This window comes from Heterodontus francisci, chromosome 12 (genome assembly GCF_036365525.1).
Source record: "Heterodontus francisci isolate sHetFra1 chromosome 12, sHetFra1.hap1, whole genome shotgun sequence".
In the NCBI taxonomy this organism is placed as follows: Eukaryota; Metazoa; Chordata; class Chondrichthyes; order Heterodontiformes; family Heterodontidae; genus Heterodontus; species Heterodontus francisci.
Genome location: NC_090382.1, coordinates 73745470 through 73757848, shown reverse-complemented (window position 1 = coordinate 73757848; position 12379 = coordinate 73745470). Strand labels below are relative to the sequence as shown.

At 40.9% G+C, this 12379-nt stretch overlaps 1 protein-coding gene across 1 annotated transcript in view; it reads left to right on the top strand.

Moving 5' to 3' along the window:
• Positions 1-10454: 10454 nt before the first annotated feature.
• LOC137375922 (CCR4-NOT transcription complex subunit 7-like) overlaps positions 10455-12379 on the top strand; it is a 51946-nt gene continuing 50021 nt past the window's right edge. Inside the window, exon 1 of the mRNA XM_068043621.1 lies at positions 10455-10545. The gene's annotated coding sequence lies outside the window, so the exon portion shown is untranslated. The remainder of the gene's footprint in view (positions 10546-12379) is intronic.

Genomic DNA, 12379 nt, shown 5'->3' with positions numbered 1-12379 from the left:
ATGCGAGCACGGACTGCTTCAGAACCTGAGGAGTACTGAACACTGTGTAATCATTAGCAAACATACCCACTTCTGACTATGTTGGAGGGAATGAAACTAATCTGGAAAAGGAAATCATGTAGGGCTTTTTCACTAGAAGATTGAGGGGGGTATAATGGAGATTTTTTAAATTAAGCTTTAGAGAGTGTAAGTAGTGAAAGATTGTCCCCACTTGTTGGCAAGACAGTAACAGGGGAATGTAAACTCAGGATTATCACTAGAAGAAAAAAAAAGGTAGTTGGTAATTTTTTTCCCCCATTGACGAATATTAGAATATTGAAAACTTTACTACAAGTGGCTTTGAAGCAAAAGCTATGAAGCCCATAATGTGGTCCCAACATAGTATCAGTCATTAGCTGCTTTAAGTGGTGTGTGTACCTGCAGTACTTTAGAATGCATCTTAAAATCACTTTGCTTGACGGAACATCTCAAAGGGACAGCACAATACTCATGTACTTTTCAAATGCATAGGCATGCTCATATTTCACCAGGGCACTGTATTGCTATCATATCATTCAAAATCATGAAGGGTCTAGATAGAGCAGATAGAGAGAAACTGTTCCCACTCATGAAAGGATGGAGAATGAGAGGGCACAGATTTAAAATAATGGGTAAGAGAAGCAAAAGCAACATGGGGAATAACTTTTTCACGCAACGAGTGGTTAAGCTCTGAAATGTGCTGCTGGAGAGTGTGGTGGAAACAGGTTCAATTGAAGCATTTAAAAAGGGAATTAGGCTGTTATATGAAAAGGAAGAATGTGCAGGATTATGGGGAGAAGACGGTGGAATGGTACGAAGTGAACTGCTCTTTCAGAGAGCTGGTGCCGACACGATGGGGCAAATGGCCTCCTTCTGCGCTGTAATAATACAATGATATCAATGCATTTGCCAGCTAGTACATTCATTGTAGCATACAATAAATACCAAGTATCTACCCACATAATGAACTTGAATGTACCATGTTCATAGGCTCATAAGAACTTGCTGCTGTATCTCATTCTTTATTCCAACATTTGTCCCGTTTCTATCTGCTTGCAGGAGAAGGTTGAGTATAACAGGCAGCAACATAAGCAGACTGTCTCACAGACTAATCAAGCAACAGCCTGACAATCACAGAATTGTATCTAAGAGTCAATGATCCAGACTCTCCAACACTCTCCCTGGGTGTGTTCTGTCCCACCGGTAGGACAAACACACTAGAGGTGGTGGAACAGCCAGGAGGGATTGGCCCTGGGAGTCCTCAACATTGACTCTGGACCCCATGAAGTCTCATGCTATCAGGTCAAACATGATCAAGGAAACCTCCTGCTGATTACTTCCAACTTCCCTTCCTAGGCTAATGAATCAGTGGTACTCTATTTTGAATACCATGGAAGAAACCCTGAGGGTAGCAAGGGCACAGAATGTACTCTGGGTGGGGGATGCCAATGTAGATGACCAAGAGTGGCTCAGTAGCATCACTACTGACCAAGCTAGCTGAGTTCTGAAGGACAGAGCTGCCAGACCTGGAATTATGATGCTCCAGGGAAAGCTAAGTGATTCCACAACCAACGTATCTTGTCAAAGCTCTGCAGTCCTGTCATGAACGGTGGTGAATAATTAAATTAATATCATTGAAAATATCCCCATCCTCAACAATCGTGGAACAAGTGCATGAGTGCAAAAGACAAGGCTGAAGCATTCGTAACCACCTTCAGCCAGAAGTACCGAGTGAATAATCTATTTCGGCCTCCATCGGAAGTCCCCATCATCACAATTGCCAGATTTCAGCTAATTCTATTCAGTCCACCTGATAACAGGAAACAGTTGAGTGCACTGGATGCAGCAAAGGCTATGGGCCCCAATGACATCCTGCTGTAGTGCTCAAGACTTGTGCTCCAAAACTAGTCATGCCTATAGCCAAGCTGATCTAGTATAGCTACAACACTGGCATCTACCCAACAATGTGGAAAATTGCCCAGGTATGTCCTGGCCACAAAAACCAGAACAAATCCAATCTGGTGAATAACCACCCCATCAGCCTACTCTCAATCAACAAAGTAATATAAGGTGTCGTCAACAGCTATCAAGTAGCACTTAATCAATAAACTGATTCTCAGTTTAGGTTCTGCCAGGACCACTTGGCTTCAAATTTCATTATAGCTTTTGTCCAAACATGGACAAAAGAGCTGACTTCCAGAGACGAGGTGACATCAAGGCAACATTTCACTGAATGTGGCACCAAGGAGTCCTAGTAAAATTGAAGTTAATGGAGATCGGCAGGGAGAAACTCTCCACTGGCTGGAGTCATACCTAGCTCAAAGAAAGTTGGTCGTGGTTCTTGGACACCAATTACCCCAGCCCCAGGACTTTGCTGCAGGAATTCCTCATGGCAGTGCACTAGGCTCAACCATCTTCATCAATAACCATCCCTCCATAAGGTCAGAAGTGGGTATATTCCCTGATGATATTGCACAGTGTTCAAAACCATTTGCAATACCTCAGATAATGAAACAATCCATGCCTGCATGCAACAAGACCTGGACAGCATCCAGGATTGGGCTGCTAAGTGGTAATTAATATTTGCCAGGCAATGACCATCTCCAACAACAACAAAAAAGAGTCTAACTACCTCCCATTGAAATTCAATGGCATTAATCATTGTCGAATCCCCCACCATCAACATCCTGGGGGTCACCATTGACCAGAAACGTAACCGCACTTGCCAACGTCTTTCCACCACATACAAGGCACAGTCATGAGTGTGATAGCATATTCACCACTTGCCTGGATGAGTGCAGTTCCAACGATACTCAAGAAGTTCAAGATCATCCAGGACAAAGAAGCCCATTTGATCTGCACCCCAGATACCACCCTGAGTATTCAGTCACTCCACCACTAGCACAACATGCAGCAGTGTGTACCATCTACAAGATGCACTGTAGCAATTCACCAAACCTTCTGCAACAGCATCTCCCATACCAGTGATTTATACCAGCTAGAACAAGGGCAGTAGGTACATGTGAGCACCAGCAGCTCCCAAATTTCATTCCAATCACACACCACCTTAATTTGGAAATATATTGCCTTTCCTTTATCATCGCTGGGTCAAAATCCTGGAACAGCACTGTGCAAATACCTTCCCTATACGGACTTCAATGATTAAAGAAGGTGACACCACCACATTCAAGGGCAATTAGGGATGAGCAATAAATGCTGTGACACCCACAACCTGTGAATGAATAAATGAAAACAAAAGGGATGATTGCCTTGGCCTATATAGAGGCTTGGTGTATTAGGGATGGATTCTTCCTGAGTATTAAAAGTGTAAACACACCTGTTTTGCATGCCTTTATACTCCTCCTCTTCCTGCTCCAAAATCTGCAAATAGAGTTGGATGTCCAGTGAGATACCCATAGCTCCAATTTAGTTTATGCATGATTAAAGTTCTGTTTGCAACCACCCCCAATTTCCCATAGTTGGGAAATGGGTCTCTGCTTTAAGAAGATCTGAATAGTTTCAGTAGTGCCAGCAAAATAATTCAGCAAATGAGATGCCAACTACAGATACCTGCCACAATTAACAGACTACCCTTTAAGAAAGAAACTGAATGGACAAACCATAAAGCTCCCATTTTATGTGGGCATTGAGCATCTGCAGTGCTGTGGATAGATTATAGTGCCATCAGGTCATTTACATAACTCTCAGAGCTTTAACAAGCCTATCACATACCTGGTGCAGAGGCCCTTAGTGCTGAAGGCATTTGTACAGAGGATTATTGTGTGCTGTGCACCCAACGTTATGGCTTGCCTGTGGTCAATGTGCATTAACATTACAGATGCAGAATATTGCATTAGTAGGCCCTATGACATCATTCAAAAGGGATTTGGTAAATATTTGGAGAGCGAGAGATGCAGAGACACAGAGACAGACAGCCCTTCTGGCTTCTACCCAGAATGAGTCACTGGCTTGTCTCTTGTCCAAGGGAAACTCCTCGCTTTCAGAGATGGGCAGTCATATGACTGCCTCAGTGTATTCTCTGGTACCTTCTAATGAGATTCAAGTTTAGGAATTTCCATCTCAAGCCTCACGGTGCCAATGTTTTCCACTGGAAGAGTTTGCCCTTTCAATGTTAATGTCCCAGGATGACTTTGAATATCTTGCTAATGAAAACAATCTCAGGTAGTTCAATCAATTAGGGCAAGCCATTGTTTTGGGTACAGACTAATCAGAAGTGTGTCTCCACTTTGCCTTGGAATGTTCAAGGTTTTCAAATGAAAATGGTGGCAGCCATTTTTAGCTGTGGCAAAGTCTTTGTAAAGGTTGTCTGTAATACTCCAGCTTTCCTTCTTTGAAAGTTTAATGTAAGTTTCCAACCAATGAATTAAAATTCCTCTTTAGGCATAGCATGTTTTCTTGACAGTAGGTTCTTCAAATTTGAGATTTTGTTCCTGCAATGAGAATAGCTATTGCCAAAAATAAAGAGGTCTGCATTATTATACACCTCAGAGGGGAGAAAACAATCCAAAACTGCATATGTATTTTTGAGCACTAAGGATTGTTAAAAAGTTGTTGGAAACAGATAATTAAGGTCAATTTTAATCATCAGGCTGATAGAAGATATTAGGTAAAACTTTGAGTAATACATGAACTCTATTGTTGAATTCCATTGTGAGCAAGTATTGCTTAGAGTTGAAAACGCAAATATGATTTAAAATTACCAGAGGTTATATACCATGGCCTTCATTTGGAATAGATAGAGTTCATTGTTCTTAGGATGAAGTTTTACATGCTTGGATTACTCTTCTGGAGTCCGAGTATACTTACATAAAGAATTTTTTTGATTTAAACACTCACCTGGAATTGGTTTCAGTGTACTAAAGAGTCAGGGGAAAAAAGGATACAAGGTGTTGGTCAGAGCTCACTAACTCATGCTAATTGTATCAACCCATTAGAGTTCCACTAATTCAACTCAGGTCAGAAACTAAATTTGGAACCTTCCTAATGTGTATGAGTTAATAAATGCTGAGCCATAAGATCACATCATTAAAGAAAAGGAAGCCAGAACTTGCATTTGTATAGCACCTTTCATTACCTCTGGATGTCCCAAAGCACTTTACAATGAATGACATACTTTTGAAGGGTAGTCACTGTTATAACGTAGGAAACTTGGCACACGCACACACAAATTAGCGTAGTGGGCTGTCACTGGGATCTTTCTCTGGAACAATTCATTCAGGCGGGGTTAGGGATTTATCCGGCAGGTGTTTCCAGTGTCTCAGGAGAAATGCGGCAACCGGGGTTTCAGGCAGGCCTTTCAGGAGGAATGCATCATCAATTTTTCTATTTCTTACACTCGCTTCTAAGAGCTTCTCAAAGAGATGGAAAAGCTGGCAGCCATTTCAAAGAGATGGGGAAGCAGAGTTGGGGTTTTGTCCTTCAGGTTGATTTTTAAAACTCCAATTGACTGTCCAAAGCAAAACCAAAAACAATCTCAAGAGTCAAGCCTCCTAACCCCTATAAATCTTGACCTGTCACTTCTCTGTAAATGTCTTCTCTAAGGCAAAAAGCTCCTGCTGGGTATTGATCTGAAGATAGGTGACTTCCAGTACTTGTTGTTTGAAAACAAGTCCAAAAGACCTTACAATGACCTTTTTAAAAAAAACAAATTCCAGCAACTATGGAATCCTTTTTTCAGTTTTAAAACACAAGTCTTCAAAATATAACAAATAAAGGAAGTACTTTCATAACAACTGTTATTCAGGTGGGTGGAACTGCACTCACCTGGTTCCATGCTCACCTATCTAATCATAGCCAGAGAATCACCTGCGATGGCTTCTCTTCCTGCTTGACACCATTACCTTTGGTGTCCCCTAAGGATTTATCCTTGGCCTCCTCCTATTTTTCATCTACATGATGCCCCTTGGCGATATCATAAAACCCAGCATCAGTTTTCTTGTGTACGCTGACAACACCCAACTCTACCTCACCATCACCACTCTCAACTCTTCCACTGTCTCTAAATTATGAGACTGCTTGTCAGACATCCATTTCTGTATGAGCAGAAATTTCCTCCAATTAAATACTTGGAAGACTGAAGCTTTAGTCCCTGCTACAAAGTCTACTCCCTAACCACCAACTCCATCCCTCTCCCTGGCAACTGTCTGAGGTTGAACCAGACTATCATATTTGACCCTGAAATGAGCTTCTGACCACATATCCTTGCCATTACTAAGACTGCCTATTTCCACTTGGGCAACATCGCCCAACTCCACCCTGCCTAAGCTCATCATCTGCTGTAACCATCATTCAGCCTTTGTTACCTCTAGAATTGACTATTCGAACACACTCTTGGCCAGCCTCGAACATTCTACCCTCCATAAACTGTAGGTCATCCAAAACTCTGCTGCACATGTCCTTACTTGCACCAAGTTCCATTCACCCATCACCCCTGTGCTTGATGACCTACACAGGCTCCCAGTTAAGCATCCCCTCAATTTTAAAGTTCTCAGCCTCACAACCTTCCCTATTTTTATAATCTCCTCCCAGCCCCACTGCTCTCAGATAACCGGACTCCCCTAATTCCTCATGAGCACCCTTGATTTTAATTGCTCCTCCATTGGTAGTCGTGCCTTCAGCTGCCAAGGCCCTAAGCTCCAGAATTCTCTCTCTAAACTTCTCCATCTCTCGGCCTTTCTTTCATCCTTTAAGATGCTCATCAAAACTTACCTCTATGACTAAGCTTTTGGTTATCGATCCTAATAGCTCATTACATGGCTTGGTGTCAAATTTTGCTATGTAATGCTCCTGTGAAGTGCGTTGGGACATTTTATTACGTAAAGGTGTTTTATAAATAAAGGTTGGTGTTTGTGTTATTGGGCGAGGGTTAAATATTGGCCAGGACATCTGGGAGAACTTCTCAGCTCTCTTCCAGGTGCCATATGTTCCTTTACATCCACCCGAGAGGTTTAATGGCTTATCTGAAAGATGACACTGCTGACAGTGCAGCTCTCCCTTAGTAGTACATTGTAGTGTCAGCCTAGATTTTATGCTCCCCTCCAGAGTGGGACTTTAACTCACAACTTTTTGACTCAAGCAAAGTGCCACCCCAATCAAAAGTTGAAAATCCTCAACTAGCAACATTTCACATTCAATATGGTTTAACTGACTGGTCAATATTTGTTATACAAGCAGAAACTGAAAAAACAAAACTATTCATTTGATCATTTTATTTATTATTAGTTAGTAGCAAGTTACTGTAATTACTGTACTCTAAACAGATTACATGATGAATTATGTTGACAGGTCAAATTATGCATTCATTTTATGCACCATGTCCTACCTTGGTACATTGCTTAGAAATGAAAAAACACATCAATAAACCATGTCAAGTAAATTTAGAATGGCAGTGAATGAGTCATGAGAGTTAAATCAAGAGGTTCAGTTAACAGTAACAGCTGTGATGCAATTGGCAGACTGACATGAATTAAATGTTATGCTCACTAACTAGCTACTGACAGCTTAAAAATTAAGAGCTGAACCAAAACGAGGTAAAAATTCCCAACCATAAAAGGAGAAAGTAGCTCTATGGGTAAGTAATTGATAGCAGCTATTCATTTGTATTGCTGGTTTAAAAAAAATCTTGCCTTGTATTCAAAAAAGACTGATCATATGTGTTTGAGATATATGTACGCCAAAAGGTTCTCATGAAATTCCAGAGTATCAGTGGTCTCTATAAAAACCACATCCAGGTATTTTTAATATAATTTTGGTATCTGAAGGAAACTGCCAAAAGATGCCATTATACGAAAAGTTTTCTGCTCTGAACACCTACCCTCTAGCAGTGGGATTCAGCGCCCAAGCTTTTTAATAAGGACTAAGGTTTAGAGAAAGAGAATACTTTAGCTGCTTCAGGTCAGGGGTGGATCTAAATCCAGGTTGCAAAAGTGAAAGGACACTGCGCCACTTATTATTCCATTTAATAATTACATTCTCACTTTGATTAAGTTTGTAGGAGTTCAGAACTCTGGGTGGTCTGAATAGTACATTGAAGCAACATAGTAAAGAATCCTGGCACATAGCTTATAGTAAATCTTTCACTATAACCCAAGTTTTTTCCCCCTTCATTCAATCAATAAGACCATTTCAGAGTCAGGATTGAGTATTGATAAATTCACTTTACATCTGCGGGCTCCACTTTGGTGGCCGTCAGCTGAAAGTATCAAGCAAAAATTATCTGCACAACAGAAATAGTGCATCTACTGGCACTGTGCAGCTCAATCAATACTTCATGTATTTCATGATTTATGTCTGTTTGAATGATGTGCCAGTCAACGGTTTTCTGCATTAGCATTCACAATGAAGGATAATAATCTACATTGAATAGTACAAACGATCCCAGAGGATTTCTTTCTTAGTAATGTTACATCAGTCTAAATAGTCAAGATGAGAATGATACTGCTTTCAAAAGGCAGTCTGGACCAGACAATAGCAAGTCAAACAAGTGTTTAATTACCTGATATAGTATCTTATTCATTACCATATAGAATACAGTATACACTATATAGTTGAATAAAACATGGCAATGTGATAGAAGTTTAATTTTCAAAGTAAAATACATTTCTCAGAACTACATAACAGATACCAAATTAAAACATTTAAGCACCAAAATAACAAGTCATGTTACACATCCATATATTTATACTGTGACAGTTTAGTCTTTTACATGGAAGAATCATCACATTCAGATCTGATGATGATGCATTTAAAACGTTTCTGTAGTGGATTATCATGGATATGAACATGAATGTCACCATGTAATTTATGAAGCTCAAAGATTGACTGGATCGTACTGGACATAATCTCTGATGTATTACATGAACTGTTCCCAACTGCTCCCTTATGAACCTGTGATATAAGTGGAAAGTTTTCCACTTGCAGGTTAACAGGCAAATTGCTGCTCTGTGGTTCTTCCTTGATTTTTTTACATATGCTGCTGGAATTTGGCACATCTTGTAAGTTGATTACATGAGAATTTCCAGTGACATTCCCAGCACTGTCGTAACAATACAGATTAGGCTTGACAGCAGCATTTAGGCTGAAATTTTGTACAGATCGAGCCAGAATGTGCGGGATATGCTCACTTCCATCAGACAATTCAGAGCAGTTGTTAATATTCTGAAGATTTCTATTACCTGATAATTGAGGAACATCCATTGGAGGAACACGCGTGTCCACGTGTTCCTGAGTTGATGCTTCATTTGGGCTATGGTTAGTGAAATTATCATTAGGTAGTGTTTCCATTTGTTTCACAAGTTTTGCCATAGCTCGCAGGGTGTTTTTACCAATTCTCATGTTTCGATACCATAATGAATAAGATGGATTGTACATGTAGTTTGGGGCAATATAGAAAGGAGATTCTGGATTTTGCATGTCAGGAGGGCGCTGGTCAGCATACATTTTATAGGCCTTTACTGGATCCCGTTCTGGGTTAGAATTTGTATACATGCGCAGCCTAAATGCACATACATCATGAAAATCTTCCCCAGTTCCGGATCTTGTTTGCCTTTCCCAATACTCAAGGTACTCCACCCCTGATGCCTCTATACATAGTTTGACGTCTCCCCATTTTAAATCATATTGTTCCTTGGGACTTAAAGCAAAGTATATGCTGATATTGAAGAAAAGCATGTGAATTAATGCAGCTGGGTCATGTAAACCAATGGCTCCGCATTCATACAACTTATTTAATTCCTCCTCTGTTGGTGCTTCTGTACGATTTGGACGATTTCCTTTGCCTTCTTCCTTAAGTTGTTTTTGCTTTGCCTTCAGAGCATCTTTTGTTTTTTTGAACTGGTTTCCAGTTCCTTGAAAGATAGAATGGCCATACTTGTGACGTCGCAACCACCGGTCAATACTACCCAAAATTCCTCGTAATGAACTGGGTTCAAATTCATCCCCATTCTTTTTACGCACGGAGACAATAAAATCTGCCAAGATGGAATCAAGTGTGTCAAGCTTTATTTCATATATTTGTCGTGTTTCTCCAATGGAACTGAGGTATGAATTCAGTAGCCTCACATCCACAAGTGTCTTCCTCAGTGTATTTTGATTTTCAGGCTCTACAAGAGTTTTGTCTCTATCTTCTTCAGTCACTGTCACATATGTACTTGTACAAGGTTGTTCAGGAGTCATTGTTCTCTTTTTTTTTCCTCCCCCCCTTCAGACTAACATTGCTGCTGTGCACTACTTTTTAGCTATGTCTGAGGACTGGTTTAAAATCACTTGGCAGCAAGCAGCTTTCAGGTTACATCCTCGAAACAGACGACATTTTACAGTAGTACCCGCCCCCAAACGACGTCAATGAATGAAGGTTACCCGTCAGGTGACCGCTTTCAAAGGCAGCGGCCAATCGGCGTCCTCGCTGGCGCGACCTCCTTGGAACGGGCGAAGGAGCGGACGTTACCTGGCGCGTGCTGCCCTGACGTCAGTGGATGCAAATTATTCATTGGGTGGGCGGCTCAGGCGGTAAGATGGCGGCGGTTGAAGATTCGGACTGTAGCTGGGTGGGAGTCAAAGCTTTTATTTCCAGTTGGGAGGATCCGTCTTGTATTTATCTGCGGCAATTTGACAGCTTCTGAATAACGATCCGGCTTGGTGACACGGCAGGGGGTTTCTGGAGGAAGAAACTAAAGGAGGCCAGTGTATAACGATAGAAAGTAACGGAATGGAGCCTAAATTCTCAGCAGAAAATAAATATAGTCTGAAAGAAACAGATCCTTTTGATATTTAGCATTGGACAGAGAACTAAATGTGACTTGGCGTCATAGAGTGATTACAGCACAGAAAGAGGCAATTCAGCCCGTCGTGTTGGTGCTGACTCACTGAAGGAGCAAATGAGTTGGTTCCATTCCCTAGCCCTTTTCTGTTGCTTTGCAAATTGCTTCTCTTAAGATGCTTATCCAGTTCCTTTCTGAAAGCCATGATCGAATATGCCCCCACCACACTCTAGGGCAGCACATTACAGGTCCTAATAACTCACTGTTTAAAGAGTCTTTTCCTCATGTCATTGGTTCTTTTGCCATTCCCCTTATATTGGTGTCCTCTTATTCTTGACCCTTCTGCCAATGGGAACAGTTTCTCTTTATTTACTCTGTCTAGACCCCTCATGGTTTTGAACACCTCTATAAAATTTCTTATCAACCTTCTCCAAGGAGAACAACGCCAGCTTCTCCAATCGATCGTATCTGAAGCTCTTCAAGCCTGAAAATATTTTTGTAGATCTTTTCTGCATCCTCTCTAATGCTTTCACATTCTTCCTAAAGTATGGTGCCCAGAATTGGACACGATACTCCAACTGAAGCCAAACCAGTGTTTTATAAATGTTCTTCATAACTTTCTTGCTTTTGTACTGTATGCCTCTATTTATAAAGCCCAGGATTCCATATGCTTTTTAAACCACTTTCTCAACCTGCTCTGCCACCTTAAACAATTTGTGTACATATACTCCCATGTGTCTGTTCCTGCACCCCTTTAGAATTGCACTCTTATATTGCCTCGCCTCACTCTTCCTGCTAAAATGTATCACTTCACACTTCTCAGCATTAAATTGCATCTGCCATGTGTCTGCCCATTCCACCAGCCTGTCTGTCCTCTTGAAATAACTATCCTCCACGTAGTTCACAATATAGTCATTTGCAAATTTTGAAATTGTTCCCTGTACACCCAAATCAAGTTCATTAATATATTATCAAGAAAAGCAGTGGTCGTAGCACTGCGGAGCCCTACTGTATATCTTCCTCAAGTTAGAAAAACAACAGTTTACCTCTACTGCCTTTTCTGTAACTCAGTCAACTTTGTATCTATGCTGCCACTGTCTCTTTCATTCCATGAGCTTCAATTTTGTTGGCAAGCTTAATATGTAGCACTTTATCAAATGCCTTTTGGAAGTCCATGTACGCCTCATCAACCGCATTACCCTCATCAACACTCTTACTTCATCAAAAATGCACACATCGGTAAAAGGTAGTTTACAGGCACAAAAAGATCATGGAATTTTGGCCTTTATCACCAAAGAGAAGAAGTTATGTTTTAGTTGTGCAGAGTCTTGGTCAGACTCCATCTGGAGTACTGTGCTCAGTTTTGAGCACCATGCCTCAGAAAAAGATACACTGGCCTTTGAAGGGATACAGTGTAGATTCACCAGAATTATACCAGGGTTTAAAGGGTTAAATCGTGAGAAAACTTTGCTTGTATCCCTTGAGGAGTGATCTAATTGAGGTGTTGAAAATAATAATGAGATTCAAAGAAATAATTGAATTTATGCAAGGTGCTACTCTCACCTGAGCCAGGTTGTAGGTTC